Genomic DNA, 24,101 nt, shown 5'->3' on the forward strand with positions numbered 1-24,101 from the left:
TAATTATATAAATGAAATGAATATACTGTATGTAAACAGAATAACATGTTTCACTCTTTTACATCTGTTTGATTTGTTATCTATAATAGTTTTTCACGTCGCCTTGATATATTTTCCTTACAACGCATATTAAATCAAAGATATAAATTATAAAAAACAAAGATGCAATAGAAAGGCCGGCAGTTAGACATTTGTAAAAATTCCTATTATTGAAACTCAAACTGGTTTCAGTAATTAAACAGAAAGAATAAATCCGTTAAATACTAACTAATCCGGACTATTACTAATCGGAAGTTCACATTAACAACATAAATAACATTTCTACTTTCTAAACACAACATATTTTGACCGGGCAATTGACATAAACAAGAATATGTAAACAAATGTAAATAATGCTCATGCACTTGTCTTGAATTATGTATTCAGACTAAAACACTTTCTGTTTTAAACAGATCTGATGAAAAAGGTTATGCATATATCGAAATAAATAAAATATTCTTCATAATTTAATAATATCCAAATTACTTATTCTGTTATACTATAGACATATCCTACGCATTCCTTTTCGGTTCTATATAATTAACTTCAGGGAATGTGGAATTGATTTTCCTGGTTATTAAGATTTTTTTATAATTGGTTAATAAGATAACTTTGTATTTAACTCAAGAAGAAATTGCTTTACTCTAGGCTATATGTAAGATATTGCCAAATTAAATACAGTATCTCGATATCTCGTAATGTCACGAAATAAAATATGTTGTTATAAAACAGTTTACATGTTCTATGACCTTCTGGTGTTTTGAAAATAAAATCTTGATTCTTGAATCTACACATTCCCGAAATAAAAAAAATAAAACAAAACAAACAAATGAAACACTATGATATATTATAACTTATTGTATACGAATCACATGCACTTTTATATGATTCCGTTTAAGGTATCTTTATTGCAGTCGTTCGTGTACTTGAATTACCTTGTTCCTCCATCCAAGTACTGAATGCAATTCAGTCTGATTTGATTAATAAATTAGCTTAATTGATCAGAATCAAGAAACGTTTTTAATGTTCTCAGTATTAACGTTTTCGTCTACATTAAATGTATAGAGCCTAATAAAGACAATACTCTGAACACGACATAAAATTTATGTAAATAATAACGACACTAAAAGTCTTGAAAACGTTTAACAAAAAAGTTAACAGTAGTAACTCATTACATGTATTTTATACCAGTTACGTGTTATCACATTTTATAATAAGGGATATTCCAATAATTTTTCAACTCTTTTACAGTACGTGACTGTACGGGAACACGTAAATTCTTTTAACAATTTTTACAAAAAATATTGTTACAAAGGTTAACCCGTTTGTCATCATCAATCAACGCAGCAAATAATTAGTTTCACGATTTCTTTGAATGACAGACATTTTAATAACTGTAACAAATGAGAATAGTTAGCCAAATACAATGCAGTTGTATTATGATTTATTAACAAGTATTGAATTTAATAAATCAAGACTGACCGTAATACATCAAGAACCCAGGAATATAAAGAAAGCAATAAATTAGTCTACCAAATATATTATAAATATGTCATACCTGATAATACTAAAAGAGGCGAAGACAATATAATAATAAAATAGTGATATTTTCTTGTGAAATAAATGGAAAAAGGGTAAATGGCAGACATGTTTAAGCAACCTTAACAGCATTGTTCATGATAAAAAATTCAATAACAGAATAAATCGAGTCTGAAATAAATATCTTAGAGTAAAGGATAAATTATAAGTTTAGCGCTTGTATTTCATGAACAGTGTACATGCGTGTTTTTTTGGGGGTTTGTCTTTGTCGTTAAATCGATTTTGATCTATTTATATATGCAGCCGTTGGTGAATCTATGTTCAAAATAAAACCATTATAGATGATACATGGCATTCATGAGCATGCTGCAACTACTTAACGACTTACAAATACATAAATTCTTCATTATTCCGTGACAACCAACTTGCTTTTCGTGGGAATAAACATACAATAAAAACTTAAATGTCAGCTAACCGATTAATGAGATGTGCATTGTGACAAAGTGTGACGAGGAGTCATGCTTTCTTTTTGAAAGATCGCAACTACAAAAGACGATATTTATCGTTCAAGTAAGAATTTAAAAAAATGCATTTTTCAAAATTATATGATGTGTTTAACACACTGCAACTTGAAAATAACTGAAGTAAATACATATATGATGAAAGTAAACATACCACTCCTTTGAATTTGTGATGATACTTAAGAAAATCTTGAAACAAAGTGATCCCTCGGAAGCATTTATTACAACAAAATTACAAGAGAATTGCAGACTCGATTTGATTGAGTCTGTACATGAGGGATAATGAATACGTGCAACATCCCTCACGCCCCCTAGCACAGGCTTGAGCGGTTTAATTTTCAACACTTAATAGTGCTGGCATCAATGAAACTTATATATAGATGTGTGAGGGATGTTGAAATAAATTAAGCAAACACATCTTTCTGTTTGAAGGGAAAACTATTATTTGTCTTCAAGCGTAATAAAGTCGCAAAGTACACAAAGTTTTATTATCTTGATGCTATTTTCGTACAAAAGGACAAACGGAAATGTCACTTGTGTTTTCCGCGCTTTAAGTTCTACAAAGATCTGATTGTTTCCGGTCAATTTAATCCCTTTACAATTTGCTTACTATATAACTGTAAAACAAAAACCTTTTTTGCAAATACTGTCATAGTAATGATTTGAAATAATGCAAACATTTCGATGTTTGAATTTCAACTTTAAAATACACAGATATAAAGATACAATAGAACTCCAAATATAAGGTTCGTTGTATTTATTCCAGTTACAATATAGGATTGGTTATTCATTAGGACATCGTCTAGTTTTATTTCAGTACATCATTTCCGTTCAACCTATCTGTCAATGGACGATCAGTTAATACAGTAACAAGTGAAAGGTAATTTATATTGTTGTCACTTTATTATTCACAGCTGCTTCTAACCTGTTGAGAGCAACTGATTTGTCTCTTTTGACATTTAAAATGCTCGCTTCTTCAGAATTGTTTAATAGGGCAAAGTATATCTTCATGTATTTTTTTTGTCTGTATCATGTTTAGAATTAGAAGATTATTGTTACATACAATAAAACGATAACAACACAAATCAAATCAAATTAAAATTCAAACAACAGCAAAATGAATACGAGGGGGTGGTGTCAATATACAGTACAATATGAAGTATTTGAAGCTTATTATCTGATTTAGCTTGTAATTCTTGTGTTTGTGTAAACTATGCTGGATAATGCTCATTTAAAGGTTAATATAAAAATTTCAGCAAAGCTAGGACAATCTTTCATCACCGTACGGGTTATCAAAAGGGTCAACACATATGATTCTGAAGAATCACTTGAAAGCAAGACGAGTAAAATGCGCCTACAAACTACTGAACAAGTTTCCTAAATAAGCTGTTTGCCGTTTCTTAATTATTTTGACTGGTGATGAAAGCTGGTTTCACTATGTAACAGTACGATTTGCGCCACCAATTGTATCCGTCGACCATCCATTGCCAAGTGATTGACAAGAGTAGTGTCAAGAAAGGTATCGCGTTATTTGTTTCAATATTCTTGGAACTCATGTCTAAATTCCTGTTTTTGGGGACCGTTCTGCTATATCTATGTATTATAGAGATCTATAGAGATATCGTGATAAAATAAATCATTTGTGTGGTAAAAAGGCCTGTATTTCCTGCATGAAACAACTACTATATATAAAGGAGCTCCTGTAATTGATTTTCATTTTGAAAAAACACCACATAAACAACGAGTATCTGTCCTTAATAATTCATGTATTTTTCAAACATGGCACCTTGTGACTTTTTCCTCTTTCCTGAGACTGATATAACAATTTGCCGGTCAACGCTCAAGAGTTGATTTTAGTTATTGAAATGTATATAATTATGTATTATATGTAAAGCATTGGAAAGTGGATTAAAAGTCTAAAATTATGTTATTTTAAATAGAAGATCGTAAAATATTTGCTGTTATGTAAAATCTATTGACCATATTTCATTACATATTGACCCACATTCGTTATCAAGGCTGATTCGAACAATTAAACGGCACGTTCTTCACATCTTCTCCCAGGCAAAAAAGGTGACCAACTAATATATGAGATATTTTCTAACGGGTGATCCTGATGACCAAGGCACATGTGGTATTGACATTCTGAATTTTCATGACAATGTCATGGTTTTCTTGGATGTAGTCAGTTACTGTAGATTGAAAATGATTTTCGAATTTGGCGTCTTGCTTCAATATCATTTAACTAAAATTCTAACATGACTCGCGATTAGCCACTATACACAAAGAAGAAAATAACGGATGTAAAACACTGGCTGTTTTTGTTTACATGTGCTCCATCCGATGAAATAGATAAACAACGGCACTATGTATACAACGGCACCAGAATGACGTAATAAAACATACAGGAATGAGAATTAAGATAATCTAGTACCGAGATTTACACTGTAAAATGCAGTGTGTTCATCTATTTACGACAAAGTAAAATGCACCAAAACGATAATTCAGCTCTCCTCACTGACGAAAAGAGTAGAAGGCGTCTATTTATGCTTCTATTTCAAAATAGTGCATTAAATTAAAATATTTCGGACGAAAGTTTTATTTTGCACTTTTGCTTATTTTCTCGAAGCGCTTATTAAAGCGGTTCACAAAGGCGTTACGAAGAGACCACGAAAGAGCTATCTTTGAAGAGGAATCTCCATTTATTGCTACAATTAATGTGTCTAGAACATGTAAATTTAAGACTGTTATACGACACTTTTGCTTAAGCCTTTTTTAAGGTCAGTTATTAACACAAATTACAGATATGAACCATTTTTTCCATTGCTGAATACTGACTCATCTAATCGCTTTGTTCTATACACAAAGTTTGTTGAAATTTCAATAAAAAAAAAACAAAACATTCAATTCAGGTTATGATTAACTGTTAATGATCGATTTCGTAAGCTTGAGCAAATGATTCTTACTAAGAAAGTCATATGAACAAAGCCTTAACTATTTAACATTCTAAAGAAAGCAGTATTTTAGTACCAGCCATGTTAAGATATATGTAATACGGTAAAGTAATATAAATACTAACTGTAACTAAAAGGCTTTCGTTCATTTCAGCGACATTGTCACTATTGTTGATCCATATAATATTTGCTTTTCTTGGAAGTAACGAGAATGTTTGAATACCCGTAGTTGCATTCAAATTAAATTTAACAATCTGGAAAAGCTCTTAATTATGTTAAACTATATTAAATCAACATGTCTTACCTATTTTATAGCGTGAAACCATAACAAAATACACGATATACCATAATTCTTCTCGATATTATAGATTTTAAGTACAATTCCCATGTGAATCTTCTTCGTATCGTTTTATAAACATTTATTTTAGCAATACACGAGTAACTTAAAAAGTCATTACATGCCACACGCTAGATCATTGTAAAGAAGTTACAAGAATCGCATTGATTCTAACATTTCTCTCTTCCACACAGGTTTGACAAGAACAGAGGTTTTCGTTCAGTTTCAAAATGTTATGTCATTTTCAAATAAATGTTAATCTCCCAAATTTCAGGCACTATGATAAAAATCGGTATCAGACTCAAGTTTGACAGTAGCAGACTTTTGTTTTGTTTGTTTGTTTGTTTGTTTCAATTCACGCCTTTTCCCAACAGTATTTCAGTCATATAGGCGGGTAGTTTCCTAACCATCGTTCCTGGAGAGTTACACCAGTACTAGACTACCTTCCTCCGCGCTAAACTACCAAAGCATCTCCCGGGGATCGAACCCACGCCAAAGAGGTAACTGGATTAGAAGTTATCGACTCTAACCCCTCGACCACGGAGGCGGTTGTACAGTAGCAGACGACCTTAGAAATCGACCTTAGAAATCGAATGTATAAAATTGTATATCATCATTTATATTTCGTGTCTTACTGAAGTTAAGCAAATTTAGAGACCTCTTAAAATCGATATAAAGGTATGAAAGCAGACTTTTGGTAAATATTAACGTAGTAATCTTTCATATGTTTAAGTGCACCATAAAAAAAGAACATGACAAAATGTATTATGGATTCCTGTTTAAAATTTGCAATGAAACTGTACCTATGGACTATAACTGTACATGTAAATTTTAATCACCGACAAATAACTGCTTGACGTGCGACAACTCTTTGTACAGAGACAGTACTTTTTTACAACATATTTTCTGAGATGTACATTGTTCAGTCTAATAAAATATATACAGATAACACATAATCAGCTACCAGAAAAAAAAAACATCTACTATAATTGCGGTCAATCTTAGAAAATAAGATCAACTTAATTGGCATTGATGGATGTCAACACTTCTACAAAAAACAGGACTACCTTATTTGAGTCCTTTTTTGGATCACATTACTGGTCAATACAAAATGAATGCCAAGTAATGGCAAAAACAATCACTTCTCCTGTGCTTCTGAAAAAAGGGATATCATGTGTGATGTATATGTCCGGATAAAATAAAGAAATGATAGAATTCAAAACTTTTAGTTTGTATAGAGTTGAAAGAATAGAGTGTACGTAATTGCTTATTGTAATAAGTAATAACGTTATTTTTTACTTTCTCGATAATTGTTGTTTGAAATAATAAAATAATATATATTAAAACACACAATATATTTCGAGTCACCAAACTTATTTGAAAGTTTTGATAGCACAAATCTGCTTATAATTTTTTTATTATAACTTGAGAATTGAGTATTGCTCAAGTCGGGGCTAGCGGGCGTGAGGGATGTTGCACTTATTCATTATACTTCATGTACGGGCTCAATAAAACCGAGTCTGAAATTTTTATATAATTTTGTTGTGATAAATGCGTCCATTTTTATTGTGAACTACTAAAAAAATTAAATCCCTATTGTTGTATATTTTCTTTTTATTCTTAGCGCTGTAAATGCATACATTCATTTTTCTTACAAGTGTAGCGTACAAACGGAGAAAAATCTTATACAATGTACTAAAGAAGGGAAAGAACGGCACATCGGCAATTTACGATTCAAATCACTTTCAAATTGATGAATTGTTTAATCTTAAGATTTAAAACAAAGTTGAAAATTATAATTAGCTCATTACTATATTTCTTAATATGACTATTATATAATTGGCAAATCGCCAGTTTCATGTTAAATTGTATTTTGAACAAGTATCATATTACAGCGTGATACATGATCATGTTTCAAATTGATAAATAACAGGAAATACGTTGCTTTAGCATTAAACTTGATTGCATTTTAATTCAATCATTTTTTTACAAAGCTGTAATGAATTTACAATTTTAGAAACAATTCTCGTATTTGGAAAAAATATTGAATTTCATAAAAACTAGTGCAGTGTCAAAAATACAAGATGCCCAAATGCGACCACATCAAATAAACATACATCTTTAAAAGCACACAAAGACTTAAGAAAACACGCTTTAATGATCTGACATGACAATCTAATATCGATGAATCTGTCACTTTTGCTATATTAGTCTGTAAAATGTGCTGGATTCCAATAAATAATAATAAAAGTTTAATTTAAAATCTATACCGGAACACTTTTTCTGTTATAATAGTCTATAAGTGCCTTACATTTAAATCATTTCCTTTGAATGAAGACATAAGCAAAATCAAGGAATTTTGTATTCTAAAAGATAGCAATGACACTATTGTTTTAGTCATGCATTTTTTATAGTAATTATGAAAGAAATACCCCAAAAAGTGTAATATTGTTTGTACAGACAGTTTATTAAAACAGAAAGAAATAATTAAAAGATAAAGATTGTCTCGAAATATGTGATAAGAAGATAAACAATAGGTCCACTTATAATAGGTCCACTTCTACAATTTCGTACGAAAAATTTGGTATTCCGATGAATTGAAATAATAAATTCCATTATATAATTTACTTTTGTGCCGTCGGTTGAAAGACTCATAATTTTTTTAAACTATATAAGCGTTCAGTAAAATTCATCTTTAACCGCATACTAACCAACAGTGCATAACCAAGATGAGCTGATGCATGATTTAAATAATGTTATGACTATACAAAATCCAACTATAATGTTTGTTTGATTGTTTTGGGTTTTACGTCACATCGAACCCACAGCGGTGAGGGGCAAGTGGTTTGCAGTCAACGACCTTAATGCTTTTAATAACTTTGAAGAATGCATGTCCCGAAAAAAAGCAATTTAAATGGTTAGCATGACTAAATATTGGATTGCATCAAAGCAGCAATCTCTCATGAATTCGTAAATAGAAGATAAATTTGAAACGGAAAGAGTTTAAGAACAGATCATTTATCATGATTAAATCATTATTAGATTTCTCCTATTTTCAAAGGGTAATGTGAAGAGTTTAATTTGATGTCACAATATCAGCATCTTCATCATGGGTCTAATTGTGCTATGCGAAGATATCATTATGGGAGATCTCAGAAACAAACTGCTAACGGAAAGAAATAAAGAAAAACTAATTAGATATTGAACTTACATTTGTGCTAAACCAGGTTAAGTAAGTGATTATCTGGATTCATAGATCTTGTTAATTTACAACTTAAAATATCACGTTGCCTTAACCATGTGACTATTTGTGATCTGCACGGGAAGAAAATGAAATCAATAGACCGGTTAAGGTGGTGTTTTCTTTCACAACTTTCTAAATATTTTTTATTCGGTTGGTTATATCTTATGAGACCTACTATATTTCATTATTTTATCTAATTATAAACAAATTCTCCTTGTTATTTTGTGAGAATCACGTGATTACACGTTGTATGTTATTGTTATAAAATCTATTAATAGTAACAGATTGCTGATAAGACATACAGGTAACTTGTGAATAGTTGGCAAAAGGTTTGGCCGCTGATAAGATGCAAATGATAGTAATTTTGTATAAATATTTACAAAGTTATTTTTCATTAATAAGTTTTATATTTTTTATCATTAGAAAAGTCAGTATAATTTACACATTAAAGCATAAATTTTCAAAACCTTGGGTTTAGGTTGAACATCACAAAATAGATTTATGCTAAAGAATCGTTGCCTTCGTTATATTCCGTCGATTTCCGTCGCGCATGTAACCATAACGGTATGACGGTAGGGATCCGGAATCGTATTAGATACATAGAGAAAACTAATAAAATGTCTTTTTGTTGATGTTTTATCAAACTGAAAGGCAATTAAACGTTAACTATATCGTACGTAACGTCAGGAATATTGATTTCAACTAAATTATTTTTTTTTTCGATAGCGCATAAGAATAATTTTTGTTTATGCAGATACCACTTTTACGGTAGAATTGCATTGTTTCATGCAATAATTAAAACATATATATTTTCAGAGTCACTTAAATTTTCCACTAGGCCATTGAGCAATATTAATTGATTTAATATCGATATCTATACTATCAATAAATTGTTCAGCATTAATCATAATAAGTTACGTAAACTAACGAGACACCTTCCGAATATTAATGAGTCTCAGGTCAATATTGCCAAACAATACTTGCTTATTTAATAATCATAGCAGTTCCTTGACAATATTGCTAAGCAAGTTTGCTTCAAATATGATATTTATTGTGAATAAACAGTTACTCAACATATTGTTTCTCTTTTCTTTATACTTGGAACATTAGTTAAACTGATATTTTATAATATTTATGATAATACAATCATTTTACCATCCGGCGACTTGATGCTTTAGCATCAAAACCTCGACTTGTTTGTTATTGACCTTGCATTTGTGCTAAGGGCTTGAACTAAGTGTTGATCCTGATTACACTACTGAATAACTCGTACATAAATTGGGTGACAAAATCCTCACAGGCAATCAATATGTAACATTTAGTGTAAAACTAGGTGTCTGTTTCCCAAGTTGAAGAGTGTGTTTGCTCTAAACAAGGACAAAAAACTTAATTCAGGGAAATTCGGAAAGGAAGAAAGGAGGTAAAAAAAACATTCATTTCACAAGCAGCTGTCAAAAACCAACTTAAAAAGCAAGATTGATGAATACTGGAGCAATCTATCATGAAATACATTAAACTGTATGAATTGAAAATACCAAGAACCACAATAAGGATGTCGTGCGTAATGGTCTTCATGAATCGAAATTATAATATAGCTGGTTTTACAAACAGCATTATCGGAAGAGAAGTTTATCAGCGTTGTTGTTATAGTAATATGCATCAAAATGATAACGTTTTTTCAAGTTGACAGTGTAATGAATCATAATTCCATCTAGTATTTCATTTTGTATTTGCCTATTTTGTCGCCTGAAGTGTTTGTTCAAGAAGTTTACAAATGCAATACCAAGAAACCAAACTAATAGCTATCTTTGGAGAGGAATTTCCATTTATTGCAACAATAAATGTGTCTGAAAAGAGGAGAGTTTACGTTTCAAACAATCAGAGGTTTAATTAGATAAGCCATGATACAAAGGTTTAGCTGTGAAAACTATTTGCAACATTTTATGTATATGCTATACTACCGTTTGTAAATTAAATTTCTTAAATTATAATTTTAAATTGAAAAGTATATTAAGCATACGTAGTGAAAAATCCTAAATTTAGAACTGATCAATGCCTGCAATTTAAACAAATGCTGAAATTATATACCAATGATCAAACTTTTGTTTTGCCATTCATGAACTACCTCTTCAAAAAATATACATAAACATGAAATAAGTAAGTGACAAAACGGAATTTGATACAATAAACATTTACTTGGAAACACATGTGATCATTCGAACGTCTTTACAAAATGAGAACATGTTCAATTTTGAAAGCCCATGAGAAAGCTTGAATACTTACATCAATATTATATTGAACAAACATTATCTTTTCCTTCTGAAATAGCAATAGATAACGATGTGATTTTGGTAATTCGAAAAGTGAATAATAGCATTCAAGTCTAAACAATGTCTACTATTACACTTTTATGTTAACGGGCATGCAAAAGAATGAAAATAACATGTTTCTCATCTCTGAGGTCTATTTTATGTGTCTGTCTTGAAAAAACAGAAGTATGACAAAAGAGTAACCTTAACTTTATTTTTATAGCCAAAACTCATGTCATTTTTAAATAAAGACACGGTATACCGTAAATTCTTCGCATCAATCTAGATAAATTCTGTAGCAACATTACTATCTATTTTCACCATTAGTGTACACCTTAATGAATAATGTGGGGAAATTTTATGTGAAATTACTAAAAGTATAATAATTATAGACGGATACACATCGCAAGAGATGATTTATGAATATTTACAACGGTAATGACTATGTTTACTAATCAATGACTATTGTCACGTCATGCAGGGAAATAAAAGAGATGTGAACAAATGCATATCTAAACAGGGAAGGTCAGATACGACTTTTTACTTTTGATTTTGGTACTCAAACTGATTTTTTATACAAACATAAGTGTGATCCTTTATAAGAACAAATTCAACAAATTGTTGGCTTTTTCAAATAAAGAGTCACCAGGCATTACGCCAAATGTCTTAATTAGGTTGGAATTGAAAAACATATTATACGTGATGAACATGAAAGCATTCGATGCTTCATTGTTTACAATCTGTTAGCATTTAAAACAAAACTACAGGACATAGAGGCAAAACACCACCGCGCATATCCAGTAACGCAGGAATGTGCAAATAACGTAAAAGTAACGCCGGATCTGTGCAACGCAACGCTATTGCCAAAACGAATAACACAGGAAGTTAACGAACCAAAATATGTTATTCTAAATCAAATTTAAAGAAATGAAATAGTGCATACGGCTGCTACGACATTATATTTTAACCAGCATTACATTTTTTTTTCAGGAATATGTTTTCTTCTTTAGATCATCCGTTTTGAAGGTGACCGTTGTGTTTCGTCAAATAAATATGTACATTTAACACATTTAAATCATTATGTTTTCATATTCTGTATACCTAAGACTTTTTTCAAACTACAAGTGTCGTATAACAATAGATAGAAGCTGGTTTAATAGCATTTAGCTACTTTTAATGCGAAAACAGCCGTTGTTCAATGCTTCATTCACGAATTCGGCGATACCTCGTTAAAATGGTCTTATCTTAAGTTTTATCTGCTAAATTAAGTGTAATATGACACGAGTAGATTGGAAAATGTCTCAGGTACACCGAATATAAAAATTCATGAACAAATATTTATGTTATTGTGTTTAAAGATATCAACAAAACTAAAAATAGCTATCATACTCTGGTCAGGTCATCATTTTTACGTATGATGTAGAAACATAAACATTTTCATAGAAATATTTATGATGAGGTTTAAAGTATAATTTCTCAGCAACCGTATCTTCCAATTTGGTGTACAATGAAAATATTGGTCCATTTATTTATTGCGGTGCTCTTTTTAGCCACTAAATTGCACAATTCTGCGTTACTTTTGCACAATTCATGCATTATTTGCACATTCCTGTGTTACTGGATATACACGGTGAACACGGACGAGGTATTATTATAAAAATTATATATATGAAATCATAGAAACCGCATTAATTGACATTGATGGATGTTATTATTTTCACTTAAACAAACTAAAGCGGACAACCTAATTTTAGTAATTTCCGGACCACAGATCTAGTCAATACATACCAATGGGCCTATTCGTAATTGTGTATACATTACACGTGCTAATAAAATCTTAAATAATCTTATCATGTGATTTTGGAAAAGTGACGCATGAATCAGTAGAAATAAATCAGACAATTATTTTAAAATAATCAAAGCATTTTCATTCATAAAAAAGTGTAATACTCTACTTGTCTCAAAGACAAACAAACGCAGTAATTGAAAAAATTGCGTGATTTCAAAATATTGTTTTTAAAGTACGAGGATATTTCAATCCACCTTTTAGTCCCATACGTTATTTCGGTAGCAATTTGTAATTTCCGATGACCGAATGATTTCATTTCAAAGAATATAGCGATTTGGTCTCGTATATTTAACTTGGTTTTGTTTCTGATGCATATTGACAGCGATGAGCAAAGAAGACATACTTTTGTACTTTTTGTAAACATTATATTTTATGTTGTATTAGGAGTTATTTGCTCTTGCTAGATCAACAAGGAAAGGTGGCATGCAACACAGGACCACCGGTATTGGGCCCAACAGAACACAACAGGATAGGTCACACGGGCAAAAACGGAAAGGACTAGTGCTATCCATACTTTGGACCGAACCAAACTGACATTTTTAATCCATTTTGATGCTTGTTAGTGCTTTTATAACCCCAGTGTCGTATATTTGGAGAATTTTAGCTTTAATTTTCTGACAAATTTAAAGACATTTACACTTAGACTCAGTATAAATCAATCTATTTATTTCTATAAGATGGATGAAAATTTTAAATAATTTTATATGAATTTCTTTTATAATGTTTCGTACTTCATTTATTTGCAAAAAGGTGTGATGCCAATAATAAACTGTTCTTAAGAATGTAATACAATAGGTTTAAAAAACTACAGTGGTTGCCATGGAAAAAATTTAAATGTCGTTATATGGTGTTTTGATTAAGTTACGTTTTATGTACAGATTTCAAAATACAGAGGTAAAATAAAATTGAACTTATGACAGATATTTATATTCAAGACAAACTTTTCAAAATATTATATTATCATGTCATTATAATATCCAAAAAATATTTTTTGCGTTTTATGTTTAAATTAAGAAGCATTAGAAAACGCAGAAAAAAACTCATGTGTATTGTTAACTGACTTACAAATTGTATAAACAACTATACTTATAAGTCTAAACCAGCTTATACAAAATGCAAATCTGACGCTTCTTTATTGTTAATAGACTTACATGTACAAGATTTAAAAATCTTAACGGACAAAGTGCAATTTGGACTGCTGTATATTGTTAACTAAGTAAAAGTAACAAAAAGAATTACAGACTCTTGTGTATTGTTCCCTGAGTTATAAATGATTTAGAGACGTTTGATAATTTTTGAACTTTGTAAAATGAAATAACAAAATGTTGAAAATGTTTTGTTTTTCCTGCATGCATGCATTCACTACTCTGAAAAGTGTAGTAACAAATGTAGAAGAGACCGAACTAATTAAATAAAGTTCACTGATGGAAATAAAGAAAAACTATGATGATGTTTGAAATCATTTGATTTAAATGAATGTTGCAAATTATAATTAACTCATCAATCATATTTTTGGAAACACGCCAGTTTCCTGTTTGATTTTACTAATTTCTTTTATCAACTTTGTATATTGAATTGGTATCATGCTGCAGATGGATACATTATCATGTTTGATAAATAACAGGAAATTATTTGCTAAACCAATAAACTTGAATTCCTTATAAGTCAATCAATTTTGCAACGTTGTAATGACTATGTCATTTTATTATTCTATTGAATGGAATTTGTGATAAAATTGTCATTTCTGGTTAAATATTCATAAGAAAATGTATAATTTTAAAATACAAGATGGTAACTTGAGACCATATTTATGTTTCATCAATAAAAACACGTAAGAATATATGTTCGTATTAGGCACATTTCCACTCACCAGGGCAGAGAAGTTTAAATATGAAACTTTGTTTCAAACGATTTGTTTCAAATAGCACAATTATTATTAAAATAACAAAATAATGTCGTACTGATACTACTGCTGAACACATCCTTGATTTAAGGACACTAAAAAACTGCATTATGATGTCGTTAACCTTTTTAATCATATGTATAAGTTTCATATTACTCTCGCATGTACAAATTAATTTCACGGTTTCGTGTAACATAAACGTGACTTTTAATATAGGAATTACTCCATTAAATGTTCAATTGATATATTGATTTTAATGTAAAAAGCAAAACTATGAAGACAATAAGTCAAACGACGTCTTTGAAACAAAACGTATTCCCGCATAAAAGCATTTTTTTCATTCCCTGATTTTTTATACATTCGCATTGAAAAAAAATACATGCTTTTAAACCCCCTTAAGAAAAAAACTCCTAAAAAATGCCCACGTGACAAGGGAATATCTGCGAATCGTCATTTATGCTAAAATTGTCTGCTTTTAATAAAATACCCAACATTTAAATTTTTTTTAAAATTTACACCCAGAAAATGCATGTCTATAAGTCTAAAAGTCGTTTAATTTCCTTTCATAAAGAAACCAATTTTTTTTGAAATTAAAGGCATAAAGCAAAAAAAAATTTTTAAATAAATTAATACCCCATTAAATTTTTAATAAAAATTTTAAAATTCCCTTTCCCCTTTTGGGTTTCCATTTGAAGGCAAAAAATTTATGTCCACAAACCAATTTTAAAAAGTGGTTTTAAATTTGGCCCAATGGTTTTACATTTAGTTTAATTAAAAAAATTTAAATTTGGGGTTGGGTTTTCTTAATAATGGAATTCGTATCCAAAAAAACACACTCTTGAAATTCTTAACAGAAGATAAAATTTTTAAACGGAAAAAGGGGTTTTTGAAAAGAACATTTATCATGATTTAAATATGTTTTGGTTTTTCTTTTTTTTCGTGGGGTTTAAAAAGAAAAAATTCCTTTTATTATGGGTTTAACTGTGCTTATCAAACACATATCTACGGGTGATCTCAGAAACATACTGCTAACGGAAAGAAATAAAGAAAAACTAATTAGATATTGATCTTACATTTGTGCTAAACTATGTTTAGATAGATAATTATTTGGATTCATAGGCCTGGTTTATTTACAAATAAGAATATCACAGTGACTTTTTGTGATCTGCGTGGAACGCGAAAAGGTAGTATGTTCTTCTATAACTTACTCGATGTATAATAATAAAGTGTAGATCCTCTTTACCCAAATACAATTGTTTCCTCGTGGGAAAATTCAATATTTCTTACGTAAAGCAAAATTGCCTACTTTGACATTTAAAATAATTTCCAAAAAAAAGTTTGATTTTTTTCATTTTATTTCTTTAAAAAACACATTTGCTGGGAATGTTTTGGGTTATCTAAGATATCAGAAACGGCCAAATTTTTATATTTAATTAAAAGATATTTCCCAAACTCTTACGCTGAACCGATGCCCGTCCAAATTTACACAATAAAAAAGGAAAAAATTTTTCAAATAGTCGATTTATACCCGTAATAAAAAAAAAAAACCCTTTAAATCTAACATATTTGATTTACCCGTTCCCTAAAATTCATGACTTTTTTAAATTTGTTGCAATGCTGTTTCCCCTTTTTAAACAATTTAAAGCTTTAAGAGGGTTTAATAAATTTTCTAAGCTTTATAATTCTATGTAATCTTACATGTATCACCTTTGATGATGTAATAGCAGAGTATGCAATAAATATTGTATGTAAATTATAAATAATCATCCATAACACTAAATATAAAATTTAATATACTGATTTGATAAATAAGCAAAGCTTCAGCATGTTTAAGTGGAACCATCTAGTTTTATGATAAATAAATCTGTTCAATGAAAGATAAAATGTTTTCCTCATGATGGGTGGGTGTGATAAAGATAAGCCACCGCCAATGTTTTCCATAAACGAAAAAGTTAAGTTCAATAAATAAATGTTTGAAAAACGTGACACCAAAAACAGCAATCATCATGTAACCTATAGTGTGGAACAAGGTATCTGGTGTGCAAGTATGATTGTGTTTGCTTGTCACAAGCAGCTGTCGAAAACAAATCTAAAGAGCAGGCTGCAACACATCTTTAACGTGATAAAATAGAATTCAAGGATGAAAACTGAAAATTTGTAAAAGTAAATAGATTATACTGTATTCATGAAAAAAAAACTGAAAAAAAACAACAAAAAAAACAAGATGTAATGCTCAATGTCTTGATGGATTTAAAATATAGATTACTGGTTTTACAAACAATAATAGCAGAAAACATTCAACAACGTATATGTTATAGCAATATGCCTTAAAATGTTTGTTTGGAATCCATTCATAGTCCCGTTACGGAATAATAACACAAACCGGGATTGGCATTATGTATGATGTGTTTGAAAATTCTCATTCATGGCAGTCAATTGATCTTTTAATTGCGTTTTTTATGGTATCATAATTCCTTCAAGTGTTTTATTTTGTATTTGCTTATTTCTCCTCCGTAAGTGTCTCTCCAAGTAGTGCAAAAGGAATTACCAAGATACCAAATATTTGCTATCTTTGGAGAGGAATTCCCAATTATTGCAACTATAAATGTGAAGAAATTTTTACATGTGAGTCCAAACAAGTTGTAAGAGGTTTTAACAGTTAGCTCTGGGCAAAAGCTTAGCTATGACAATTATTTGCTAAATTTGATGTATCTGCTATATCACCCCTTCTAAAAGTATTTTAAAACAAATGTTGAAAATGTAAAAAGATTTTCAAACTTTATTTTTTATTTCATTCATGAAATACCTCATCGAAATATATCAAAACATAAAATAAAATGCTTTGGTAATACAAACAGTGACTAAAAGCATTCGAGTCTAAAACTAAATAGAATATTAAACTTTCTTATTTGATATGAACTTGCACTTAATGTTTTCATAGTCGAAAATCATGTCATTTGAAAATAAGACACAATAAACTATAAACTCCATGCATCAGTTAAGATAAATACATTTGCATCATTACCAATTTGCTTTCACTTATAGTGTACATCTTAATTAAAATATGATGCGATATTATTTAAAGTATGATAAATGAAGACTGATATACGTTGCGAGAGTCAATATCAGCATTTAGATAATTCATTAATAGTAACAACGGTAATGACGATATGTTACTAATCAATGATTATTGTCACGTCATACACAGAACTAAAAGAGATGTTAACAAATGAATGCGTATGTAAACAGATGAGATAAGAAACGACTTCACGTGTTATCTGGTATTTAATCTGACTTTCAGAAATACTATTATGTTTTTTCTAACATCAGTGTGATCTTTTATGTCAACACTCCCCATGTTGTGACGATCTGTCCTCCGCTGGTTCTGACTGGTATAAGTGTTTTTGTTAAATTTTTAAAATTTTAAAGTTATGCAAAAAACGTTTCATGTTGGTTCTATAGACAAGACGATTTGTCTAGCTTAAAACAAACCGATACTCTTCTCAAATACGACAAACGCAGTTATTGGAAACTGACGTGTTTTAATTATGGCTAATAAAGAACCAGGCAATTTTAAACCGTAATGAATCAATGTTATCAAGCTTTTCATGGCTTACATTTCATTTCCACAATTTACTTCGGACGAATTTGCAATTTCTGAAACTGAATGATTTCATTCGATAGGATGAAAGCGGTATGACCTTACCAAATTAACAGTGTACTTGTAAGATCAATATCTAATTAGTCTTTCCTTATTTCTTTCCGTTAACAGTTTGGATCTCAGATCACCCGTATAAACTTTATATTTTTATATTGAGACATGATTAATAAAACATATGAACATTATGCAATTGGTTTAAAAAAATACAGTTTGTCATAATAGTTTCTCCGTGATTCAAGAAAAACATTTTAAAACATTCTCATAATAATATTACATTTTTTTCATGTTTTAGGAGTCAAGTATTAGAAATCGTAAAACTTGTCCTGAGTATAGAAATATTAACATGGAGATTTCAAACTGAAAAATCGTATGAGGATTTTAAGAAATTTAAAGGTAATAATAATGTTACCTTATACGTAAAACAGTTAAATAATTCATACATTTTTAAAGTTTTTATTTAAATCTAAAAAACATACTGTTGAATAACATTTTAAGAATATTATAGTAAGTATTAATAAGTTGTGAATTACTAAAGGGACTTCACTGAGGCTTTTTGACACAACGGTGGAACCCCACTCCCCCGAGATTTTTGTTCTAATTGATGTAGGTCAAGGCTAATAATCATGTAACCTATAGTGTGAAACAACAACCAACAAGTTCAAGTTTGTGTTCAAATTTTCAGCTCATTCCCTTTCCCCTTGTTCCAGAATAATTATATTTATTTTGAAAAGTGACCTAATAATAAAAAAGCTTTGCAAGGTTTTCCGCTTAAAATCGGCAAGCAACAAAAATAATTCTGCGTTAATTTCTTTGTTATTCTTTTCAGATTATACCATATCACAGGTTTCACTAGATATATGCAATATTTTACAATTTCATGTTTTAGGTCTTTTGACCTAAGTGGAGTTTCTTCATACAACATATGCATGGTTTTGTTTATTATGCGTGGGGGTACTTCAAATGTCAGTAAGAGCCTCTTATAACAACAATTGTATAACGGTATGTTTGCTAAATCAAAATATGTATATTGTCCATAAATAAATATCGTTGAGATATCAACAATAACCATTAAATTAAAGAAAAACTGTAAATGTTAGTTACGATTTCATTAACGATAAAATTTGTATTTAAAAAATATCTTTTAAAGTTTTGCTACATTCTGATAAAGCACTACATGATATAAGCTATCGGTGATAAAGGATACATATCAAAAATCAATACCATTTGCAAGCGTAGTGAATTATGCTCAATGTGTAGAAGTAATTCAAATTATGTGTGGCAGTAACATAATAACAGAACAAAAATAGGCCGACAGAACACTATGCTATCAAATGTAAATAATTGTAAATAATCAAGTATATCAGCACTATTAAGTGATGAGAATTGAGTACCGCTCAAGCCGGTGTTAGGGGGCGTGTGTAATGTTGCACGTTTTCATTATCCCTCATGTTCAGACTCAAGCAAACCGAGTCTGCAATTCCTTTGTAATTTCACGGGGGGGGGGGGGAATCACGTGACTTTGTATAGTAATACCCACGAGAAAATGGCGACTGCTGAGCCCCGGTAAGTACCTTATTATGTTAAATTAAGGTGACAAACGTTTCTTAAATCAAAACAAAACCTAGCGTATCATATGCGCGTTAATTTTCTTCAAATGACAATACAAAGTGCATTATCCTACGTTTTGTGGGTTTTTGAGAACATTGATTGAATTGTGTAAAAATTGCACATTCAGCGATAGTAATTCGCACGAAGCGATATAACTTGGTACCAATATAAAGGAAAATAAGCCTTCTTTTTGCACTTAAGACACCAAATCAATCATTTTATTGACATCTGTTATTGTAGAATTCCATATAAAGTTTTGTTCGAAGGTCTGCAGCCTACAAATGTTCTTTGCAAGTGTTTAGTAAGTAAAACGAACAATTTCTTGATAGTAAGTTACACGAAAACAAAATAGTAAGTTTCACGCACAGTTTCCAATAGCTTACTAAAATGTGACGAAGCTATTTTATAATTATTTGGTGTGTGTTCCGTCTACGGTGACAGAGAAACAAATATCGAGAGAGTATTTTAATAATAATTCATATTATTTCATAATACATGTATTCATATTCATATAATTTCATTAAAGATTACTTAACTTAAAAAAAAACTAAATGAGACATTGAAATTGATACTCAACAATGTACGTTACACTTGGCCCCTTTTCACGTTAGACTGGACCCACATACGTTATCCTTAGAACTAGCTATATAAAGAAATTACTGTACAGAAGGAAATATTACAACACCATCATTTACTTTTCAGTATCTGCAATTTGGACCAAAAACGCAAAGGAGAAGACATTCGCCATATCACATTGATATTTAATGCCATCATACAACTGGTATACCAAGTTTTTATTAAATTTATTCTTTTATACACTGGCAGATTTTATAAATAAACCCAAGAAGTTTTGTTAAAACGTTATGTTTTACTATACGCTTACTTTCTTACCATGTGCAAATGTGTTACGTCGTAAACTCTTCCTTTTTGTTTGTGATAGAGTAAGTAAATAAGATATTCAGGGCGTCCATGGCCGAGTGTTTAATGTCCCTGATTTTTATACACATACTTCTCACCGCTATGGATTCTAGTCCGACCAGAGTCCTTGAATTCTTTCATCAAACTAGCTAACAAAACGTCGGTGCTTTAACTCAGGTGTCCCGACATTGACGGTGTGATTTGAAACCCAGCATCTAAGATTGTTTTATGTAAATATTTTTTTTACTCCACTTGCCTTCACTTTAAAAAGTGTAAATATCTTTGACCGTTTGATTTCAAATATTCGTTTTTCTTTAAAGGTCAATTATGCCTCTTAAATGCTATCATTTTTATTTAAAAAAAAATCTGTTTATTTTTGGTATCTTGTTACAGTTTCCGAAAACATACTCATTTGCTAGATACTCAAACTATCTTTTGCATCTTTGGTTCTGTTGGAAAATGGTATACCTTTAGTGAATAAGTATTTCGTATGGAAGTCAAAATACTACTTTGTTTACATTTTGCTACCTTAACGACACATCACTTAATGTTCAGCGCTACTTTTTTCAGTTGTAATAAAATTCTATCATGCGTTTTATGCATTATTTAAACATTATCAAACACATGTTTGACATTTCTAAAGAATTAAAACAATATGGAATTCTGAGGCACAATGTGCCTTAATCATAACTTGTATCACTGTATCATTGTTGTTTGTTTTGTTTTTGTTTTTTTTGTAAGAAGTTATTTTGTTCTTGCGAATGTTTCAATATATTTTCATAAATTAAGTAGCACAGTGACTAAATGTAACAAATACCGCCATATAAAAACATCAGCATTCAGTTAATAAACATCACCATACCAATTAACAAGCAATTACATTTGTTCATCTTCTTTCTAATTACAGTAAAATGAGGGCCAAGACACACCTGAAACTGCAGAGGTCAAAGAACTACTATCGCAACAGAAAAATAACACTGAGCCGTGTAATATCAAATCCCATCAAAAGTTCATTTGATATATTATGATTAAAACCAATTAAGCATTCGTTCTATAGACAAAAAGTGAAATATTTGATCTTGAATAATTGAAATAAGTATTTTCTATCTCTTTACATATGGCTTTTAACTTTCTTTTAATGTATATGTATGCTAATGGAAACTGTGCGTGAAACTTACTATTTTGTTTTCGTGCGACTTACTATCCAGAAATTGTTCGTTTTACTTACTATACACTTGCAAAGAACATTTGTAGGCTACATACCTTCAAAAATATATTTTATATGGACTTCTACGATAACAGATGTTAATAAAATGATTGATTTTGTGTCTTCAGTGCAGAAAGTAAGCTTATTTTCCTTTATTTTAGTACCAAATTATATCGCTTCGTGCGAATTACTATCGCTGAATGTGCTGTGCAATTTTCAACCAATTCAAACAATGTTCTCAAAACCCACAAAACGTAGGATAATGCACTTTGTATTGTCATTTGAAGAAAATTAACACGCATATGATACGCTAGGTTTTGTTTTGATTTAAGAAACGTTTGTCACCTTAATTTAACATAATAAGGTACTTACCGGGGCTCAGCAGTCGCCATTTTCTCGTGGGTATTACTATACAAAGTCACGTGATTCCCCCCCCCCCCCGTGAATTTTTGTTGTGATTAATGCTTCCGAGGGATCACTTTGCTTCCAGATTTTCATATAATTTACAACTTGATGATGTAATGAAATAGGTCCCAAGTTTTATCTAATAGTATTGGTGAAAATAAGACATATTTTGTGACAGCAAAAACTGTGTTCATACAATTATTTTCTCAAGACACATCAGAATATTTAACATATGTCGCACAAATATGCAAAAAAACAACAAAACATCTCAACTTTCAGTGATAATTTGTGAAAATTGTTTTAACACGAACTATACATGCATTGAACTATTTATTGCAAATAACAACATACAAATAGACATTTAAGAAGTCTAGGTTGTTAACAAGTTTGAAAATCTTAAAAAACTTTTTAATTAGACGTTCTTGCATACGCATGCAGAAATAGCCCAAGAAATTTAAACGCATGAAATTTAAATGATTGTTCTTGCAAACATGTTTAAAATCGTAATGATTTATGAGGAAAACATCCCTTGCTCTTTCAGAGTTTCCTGATTTTCTCTTTCAAAATAACAAAACAGTCTGGCATCTGTCATCGATATCAAAACGCCTTCCTAATTTATTAAATTAAGCAATACATGTTGTCAATACGTGTTTCTAAGGCTTTATAAAACATATTTTCAAGAGTTAAAAGACGGAAATTCTGAAGAACTGTACCACACAAAATCATTTATCTATAGATTACAAGAGCGAAATGATACAGGAACAAAGAAATGAAAAACAGTGTTACAGTAGCATAACTGAAATACATCAATGGACAAATAAACAGAAGCATCAGAAATGTGGTAGCAAATATGTATTTGTTTGTCTGTCATTTCTTATAAATGAGACAACTGATACTATGCACGATTATATCATAAATAACAAACAGAACATAGATATTGTACATTCTTATGTTTAAGATTTGTCTCCAAATATTTAAAACCGTCTTAAATGTCAAGCTTCAAATATATATGCAAATCATATATAATACGCTAAGATATCATAAAAAATTTGTAATTTGTCAAGTAGTGAAAATAATATTACAAAACATGCTAGGACAATGTCTAACAAACAAGTTTTAAAAAAATAAAAATATGTTGCTATGACTCTATCAATACCTTTTAATATGCATTATTATAATATTAAAAAAAAACAAATATCAAAAGATGTGATAACGATTCTTTTATAATAAATTCAGTATTAAAATACAGATAAATAAAGAATCCCTAAAGAACGCACAAAACGACAACATTGAAAATGTTACAGGCTCAGTTTGATTAAACCTGTTCACGAACATGTACACTAAACGAGAAAACAATGGGCGAAACTAAATAAAATGGAATTCTGAAAGGGGATCTGAGGTTTGAATATTTTGGAACGAGATCATTGTTTAATAAATCATTGCACGGTTGTGCCTGGCAATAACCAATACACCGACATAAAATATATTGCAGACGTTGATAATTTGTCTTGAAAATCTAAACGACTTAAGTATGAGAATTTTATATCGTAGAAGAAATGAAAAAAAACCTCATTTGCTAGCATGCAAAACCCCAAAAGTGAAAGTTT

General features: G+C 30.1%; 1 long non-coding RNA gene across 1 annotated transcript; it reads left to right on the forward strand.

The window, feature by feature from the left end:
* Positions 1-19,856: 19,856 nt before the first annotated feature.
* Positions 19,857-22,209, forward strand: LOC132713909 (uncharacterized). The gene is made up of 3 exons (XR_009623502.1): positions 19,857-19,919; positions 20,667-20,745; positions 21,790-22,209. It is a non-coding gene; the product is annotated as an uncharacterized LOC132713909 (long non-coding RNA).
* Positions 22,210-24,101: the final 1,892 nt, after the last annotated feature.

This window comes from Ruditapes philippinarum, unplaced genomic scaffold (assembly GCF_026571515.1).
Source record: "Ruditapes philippinarum isolate M1 unplaced genomic scaffold, ASM2657151v2 ctg120_1_1_1_1, whole genome shotgun sequence".
In the NCBI taxonomy this organism is placed as follows: domain Eukaryota; kingdom Metazoa; phylum Mollusca; class Bivalvia; order Venerida; family Veneridae; genus Ruditapes; species Ruditapes philippinarum.